Source organism: Paramormyrops kingsleyae, chromosome 10, assembly GCF_048594095.1.
Source record: "Paramormyrops kingsleyae isolate MSU_618 chromosome 10, PKINGS_0.4, whole genome shotgun sequence".
NCBI lineage: Eukaryota > Metazoa > Chordata > Actinopteri > Osteoglossiformes > Mormyridae > Paramormyrops > Paramormyrops kingsleyae.
Window position 1 is genome coordinate 25,339,240 of NC_132806.1, and position 7,340 is coordinate 25,346,579.

The window sequence follows — 7,340 nt, forward strand, 5'->3', positions numbered from 1 at the left end:
AAAGTGTTACAAAAATGATGCTCTGGAGTCCCGATTACCTATCTGTCCCAGAGGAGGTATCTTGATGGCTATGATCAGGGCTTACCTTTCCTTTCTCCACCAATAACACACGTACACGAAAGCTCTACATTAAATCCCAGACCATTTCCTTACATACTGAGTTATTTTTGAAGCCATCCTTTTTTTGTTGGAGTTAATATAGCACTTCCTCAAGTCTCCTTTACCCGTCGCACATTAATTTGCCCAGATTTAAATTTAACGCCCCATCCTGCTACGATATTTCACATACGGCGAACATTACGCATCCTGTGTGGAGGAACCGGCCCCATCGAACAGGTTGGTTCCTTTTAGTTCTCTGAAGTTCCCTGATACATGATGACATATTGATTAAAATAACCATACGCCCGTAATCCCAAGAGCTCCCTTTAACATTTCTCATACTAATGCATTTATCAGACTTATCTCTGAAGGTCAACCTATGCTTGTTTCCATAGTGGCCAAAGTTAACAATGCAATCAGATGACATTACATCTGTTTTGAAGATAAAAGCAAGTCCATTAGGTTAATGGAATCCCGTTCCTTTATATCACAAACTCCTGAAGGATCATGGGAGCGTGTCAGTCCCCCCCGGTTGGCTTTGAAACCCCTATGAAAAAAGCAGAGCAATCCAGCCTGATTGCTCCTGTAGAGACAGGCTGTGTTTAAGCTCAGGGGCTGAAGGGGTGGGAGTTGGGGCGGGGGAGGGGGGCGAGACTGAATATGCCTCATGAGCTCAGCAGATGTTGTGAGATTTTTTTTTTTCCCCAGCAAACCACTTTGTGGTTCTGATGGCAGCCGCTCAGCTTGCAAGTCTCACAAAAAAAGAAAAAAAAAGAACGAGCCTCGCGTGAGCCGTTGCTGCGTCCCCCCCCCCCCCCCCCACTGTTTATGGTTGTTCATGTCAAGCTTTGGAGATGTTCGCCTGAAAGGTGCCTATAGCTGATGATGTCCAGGACTGACGCAGAGTATCGGTTTTCATTAGAAAAAGGCGTCTATGAGCTAAGGGTGTGAATTTAATGTTTGTCTTTTGAGTTCAAGCTGAAATTGAAGGTTATCTATAGCTCTGTAATTAAAACCACCTTGCTGTTTTCTTTTACCCTCTTTCGTTCTGGTGATTTCATTATTTTTGTCTGGCTGAGTCACTAAGAACAGATGTCTAACAGATTCTTCGAGAATTCTTTTCCTAAGCATCTCTCGGTACATGCTAGGGTGATGACCTTCTGTTTGTCTGTAAGCATTTTCAGTTCTGAATTTATTGACTACCCCTTCGTTTTCAAAAACACTCACTATGCCGCAGAATGCCAAATAGGGATGAGGGAAACTCTTCAGATCTTTTTAGACGTGTACTCAGAAATAGTCAAATGTTTACTTCTAGTACCTTATAAAAATGTTTAGCCATCCAATCAATTACAAAACACATGGCTCACATTACTGGCATCAGGAATTACAGAGCGAAAAGTACCTAGAGCAAAGCCAGCATAGCTACGAAACCGGCTAAAGAGGGAGGAATCACCTCTTTTGAAATCGTGCTACCAGCACATAATATCTTGTGTTGAAATCACATCACACTTACAAAATAAACCAGTCTTTTCGACGATATGATGTAAACAATTAGTTGTCCGCAAGCTAATTCGAACACTTAATAAAAAGCACTTTATATTTAAATATGTTTACTAATTGTTTGGAAGGCTGTGTTACTGTTTACTTTCGTTTGGCTCATTTCTACTTGTTTGTTCCATTGTTTACCCAGATTCCAATTCATTTAATTTTATGTGGCACCGCCCCATGATCTCTCAGCAGTACGATCTTGCTACAGTAATATTGCACATCAGTGAGTAAGGACTGACCTATGACATCAGTGAATTAGGACAGACCTATGACTGTGGTTTTCACGCCATCCCTCTGGTGGCCATTCAGAAAGTGCTACACAATTGAACAATTGCATCACTATTTTTCCTGATTGGGCCTCAGCTGATTACTTCGTAAATGGAAGCTCTCATGTTAGAAGACAGACCATTAACCCAGTTTCACCTTTTTGAAATGATTTTGCAGAAGTAATTCATTGAATAATTCCTTCCGACTGGAGCATAGTCACCTCACGCCTCTGTAGACCAGGGTTTGATTCCACCCCCTGCTTTACGCATGTGGAGTTTGCATATTCTCCCTGTGTCATCATGGGGATTTGTCTGGATTTCTCCCCATACACCAGACATCTACTAGGGTGAACTGGAGTTACCAAATTGTCCATAGCTGTGAGATACTATAAAATTGTTCGGCTCAGAGGGCAGGTATAATGCTATTCTGTAATACACATGGATCAGATGGGGTGAACTGGAAAGCTAAACTGGAATCTTTTTCCTGTTAAGATGGAGAGTGACACGCTGGATCAGATTCCCCCCGATGAAACTTAATGAACACAGAGTGCCACTAACACAGAGAACAAATGTTACTGTGTGGAAATGAGACGTATCCTCGAGTGGTCTCTTCGCACGACGATTGGTAGCATCGCCTGGTCACTGAATCTGAAGTGCTGAGACTTTGCTAAACCCAGAGGTAGGCAGCATATTAGCGCTGTAGGTTCACATGCCCAAGGTTGTGAGTTTGAGTCTCTCCCCTATCTCTGTGTGACTGGGGTTGTATCTCTACACGTTTCTGTGGGTCTCATCTCACTTAACAAAGACAGCTAGGTAAACTGGTGACTATAATTTGTTCTTATGGTTTGACTAGGTATGAGAGTCTGTGCCCTGCGATGGACTGACATCCCATCCTAGGTATTCTTCTGCCTTGTGCACTGGGCAGGGGTGGATACAGGGGGCGGGGTCACAGAGACACTGGGCCCAACTGAAAGCTGATTGGCCCCCAGAGTACCCACTCCCTGTCACTCACAAATTCAAAACATATCAATAGCTAATCCCCTCTTGTTAATTATGGTCCCTCCTATGCCCCCCCACCTTAAAAAAAATCCTAGAATCACCCCCGGCTCTGTAGTTCCTGGTATAGGCTCTAGGCTGAGAGTGACCCTGTACTGGAAAAGGGATTGGAAGGTAGATGAACTCAGGGGTCACAAAACTGGAATAAATGAGTAAAATGAATAACAACAGCTGCAGCTCTGAAAATCAATTTATCAGTTTGAATAGTTTTAAAAAACAAAGCACAAAGTTAGAGTACAGACTTTTATTGGTGTGGGAAGACTGTAAAATGTAAGCATGCGCGTTGACATTGACGAGCATCAGCACGTCATTGGGATCCTACAAGCGTCTGCTGTATGGCGAGGTCAGCTGCCGTGTTTCTGTCTCTGTCTGTGTTTTTTCCAGAGTGTCCAGGCACGAAACTGTACTCCATGCTGAGGTAATGTGGGAGGAAACCACCCAGGCATGGCAGCCGCATCACTGGAAGCTGAGCAAACCCATAACGTGGTATCCTGTGACACAATCCAGTGGCGGAGTCCCCCGGAGAAGCCCCCCCCCGCCGACGCCTGATTGGCTTCTCCGCACCCTCATGCAGATGCTTCAGTTCTGACTCGTGCTTTCTGAGTGGCGACTGCACGGTGGGAGGTGAGTGGGGGTCCGTGTGACTGGAGCACATCTCCGTGGGCGCGGCCCTCAGCTCCTCTGGGAAGGGTCTTCTCGCTCTGGACGGGGCGTGGACCAGACCTGGGCCCCTGTCCCAGAGAAAACACTGTCTCACCCCAGACTGTTCGTATCTCGTAATGATTTGTTAGCAACAGCGTGACTAATAAGGGGATTTTATCTCCACTACATGGACACCACTAACCTTGCTGCAATATACAACAGAATATTCCTGACTGTTCTCAGACACTGTAATTATATTTATCGAATAATTAGACATTTTGAGTTAGATATAAACACACTGGCTCCATGAAATCAAATAATGGATAAAGATTTGATCTCAAGCTAGTTTCTGGCCTGTAAACACCTTAATTCATATTGTAAACATATTAATTCTATTCAGTTACCCCTGAAAAATATGCTATCAGGAATTTGTGTTAATGGCATTTCATGACAATTATATATAAATATCTCTTATAAACATGGAATTTGACTTTGGAAAGAATGTCCTGTGTTTGTTTTCATGAACTCGTGGTAAGACTCTAACTTTGAGCCTGTTTGATCGAAATGCCACTTATGAATGTGTCTTTGCCGTTAAGAAACAAATCACGTTCTCAAACCCTGCTTACTGTACAGCTTTGTTTGATAATTAGACAAAATATGAACTGTTATTGTTGGGTTGCTATACTGATATGCCATTATTCATGGGAAGTGTGGCTGACTTTTCTTTCTGTTTTCAGATAAAAAGGTATTTGTTGTTTTCCAAGCAATGCTGAACGCATATTACTAATTAAATGTGGATTTTCTGGAGTCTTCTCATTCTTTTGGGCTTTGTACTATTCTCAGGAGAGTAATATTCCCTTGGTCTTTTTCTGTGTAAGCAGCAACAACATACTTTATTAAGAGTTATTCATGATCCCTCCTTGAAATGTAATTTTTTTTCACTCAGTGTTTAATTATTCGGTCACGGTTTTGTGTTTGGTGCTTGTTATTGGGTCAGTCTTTACCCTCAATAAAGGTGAGGAAAGCTATTACTTATTATCCAATTATAGCATTGTCTGACACGGCCTTGAATTGAGATACTGCCACCATAGTCGCCGTTAACTTCAAAAGGGCAGCAAAACCAGGCTGCAAATTCAGGAAATGCGGGTTCAATACACCACATGCATTGGCATGGTATGTGCATCTTGCTCACGGGAGTTTTACTTAAACAAAAATGTTCTGAGGGCAGAACAAAAAAAATGACTGGTTCAGAGAGATGACCAATCAGATTGTAGAGGAGGTGGGTCTAAGCAACCAGAGGGAATCAACCAATCAGATGTCTTGGTCCCGCCTCCTCTAGTTGCTTGACCTACCTCCTCTACAGTCTGATTGATTATCTCTCAAATCATTTTTTTGTTCTGCCCTCAGAGCATTTTTGTGTAAGTAAAACTCCCACGTGCATTGATTTTGTCTGATTATGGTTACTGTGACTACAATAACAATCACCCACACGATTGAAGACTCATCTTTTCCATGATTTCCTCGACTAGTCTGTTGCCTCTTTACATTCCCTGAATGTTATGTTATGTTGCATTTCTGGTCATTGAATAGTTTTATTAGATTCTTGCTCTGTCTGCTTGCTTGCTATGTAGTTCCTGATTCCAATACTGCATACACTCGTACCTGGGCCTTCATTGGAAGATCCGCCGAGTTGACGGTGCATATATTTGTAACTTGCTATCTGCTTGACTTGCATGTCACTTCAGATAAAAATGAAATATATGTAAATATGTACATTTTAATATACTGTAATGTAAATATCTGTGTCTCAACGGGGTATGCTGCTATACCTGTAACTGGAAAGTCACCGGTTCAGATCTCTGGGCTGGCAGTGTGATTTCACCATTGGGCGATCGAGCAAGACCCTCAGCCTTCCAACTGCACCAGGGACTTGCTGATCCTGCATCACCACTCCGTGTTCCTTTCGATAAAAACATCTGATATATAAATAAATAAATAAATAAATAAATGTAAATGTGCTTGTTCATTTGTAATGATTTGAGAGGCTGATCGAGGGTTAAAAACATGGGGCAGTGCTAATATGTTAGCGCTCAGGGTAAAGCACTTTCATTATCGCGAGATGTGCCAGAGGTTCTGCTGTTTGAAGTCAGTGACCTTAGATTACAGGTGTTAGGGGACGTAATTAAAGGGCCAGACTGTGGTAGGTTTCCCTGCTTCCTCCTTCCATGAGAAACGATGGGATTCCCACATCTTCGAGGAGGGGAGCGACTGCGGGCCAGGCCCCGGCTGAGGTCATGGTTCTGTGCAAAAAAACATTTTTAAAAAATAACACGACAGACGCAGACGCGGCGGCATTTGGGCGGGACTCGGACGTGTGGACCGGCAGTCAGAGCCATCCCAGTGCGAGGCGTCCCTCCCAAGCGTCAGATAGAATGTCCTCCCTTAACTCCGGGGCTCCTACTTGCGTGAGATAAGGCGGAACACGCTGGAACCGGGTCACGGCGGAACAAACTACTCCAGCAGATGGGCACGGGTCTTGGGAACGACACGCTGGCCCGTTCTACATCGCGTGTACAGAAGCCATCAGCTAATGTATCGCGGGTTCATCCGGAGCATGGTGGAAGGCCGGCCAAACTGATATGGCGAATCGAGGTCCTGACATGTAGGGGAATTGCCAAAAAAGGAACTACAGTGTGGAAAAAGTCAGCTTAAGTATCATTTTCCCCTCATTTATTGCCTGTTTGTCACAGAGAGTCTCCTCCAAGCGGCCATTCAAACCGTTTGCATGTATCTATGACTCATCCGGCGACAACATTACCATCGAACAGTTTACAGAAAAAAAAATCACTAAATCATCTTTTTTATTCTTTTTAGATTCTCAGAAAATCTTAAATGGCAAATACATGGAAACGTTAAGCGCTGATGATAATACCAGCTAAATCCCTGGAAAAAATCTGCCAAACTTTTCCAGTTCGCTCCAAGGGTAACATTTTAAGTGACTTGGTACAGATTGCACTAAAATTTCATTCTGTTCAGGGCAAAGGGTTTAAGCTTCGATTTAGTATTACGCTAATTAATATTTTGCAGATTTTGTATTTTTACCTTTTGTTTCTCACCGTAAAAAAATTCAGGGGTATACGTTTTACATTTGATTTATATCTTGTGTGATATTTTTAGTGTTTTGAGTTTACTAGCAGATACAAATTTAAAATGTATTTCATTCATTTTTAATGTATTTAAACAGTTGCAAACGGCCAAAAAACACACGTGCCCATACATAAATCGCATATTTGGAGAGAAACACATTACATTCGGAATAAAACTGCAATATATGCATCGGCGTATAAGTCACATTTTTTTGGGCCATTTCCAGTATTTAAATATATTTCTATTCTGCATGCGCTAAATTTAGACTTAGGCAGATGTTTGCTAGCCAAATGCACATCATGCAGATGACATAGCGAATCGACATGCCTGGCTTTGGCGTGATGTGGAGCATCTGCTTATACCATTATTTTATTGCCAGTTGCACAGGCTTATTTTGATGCGACTCTGGAGGGCCCCTTTTCTGCCCATCACCCCCTCATTTTACACCTCTTTGTCTGTCTTTTTTGTCTTCAACACCCGCACACATCACTTTACAATAGCTGCTCACTTTATTTAGTATCTTAAACAATGGTGGTTTAGTTTCAATCGTAAAGTTAATAAATGCTATTATAACATTTTCAA

The 7,340-nt window shown here is 42.5% G+C and overlaps 1 long non-coding RNA gene across 3 annotated transcripts in view; it reads left to right on the forward strand.

The window, feature by feature from the left end:
- Positions 1-5,580, forward strand: part of LOC111846343 (uncharacterized) — a 25,792-nt gene extending 20,212 nt beyond the window's left edge. For 2 of the 3 annotated variants that reach the window (XR_002838864.2, XR_011993618.1), the window contains exon 3: positions 2,406-5,580. This is a non-coding gene — a long non-coding RNA (uncharacterized lncRNA). The remainder of the gene's footprint in view (positions 1-2,405) is intronic. The other variant, XR_011993617.1, reaches the window with a different exon arrangement.
- Positions 5,581-7,340: the final 1,760 nt, after the last annotated feature.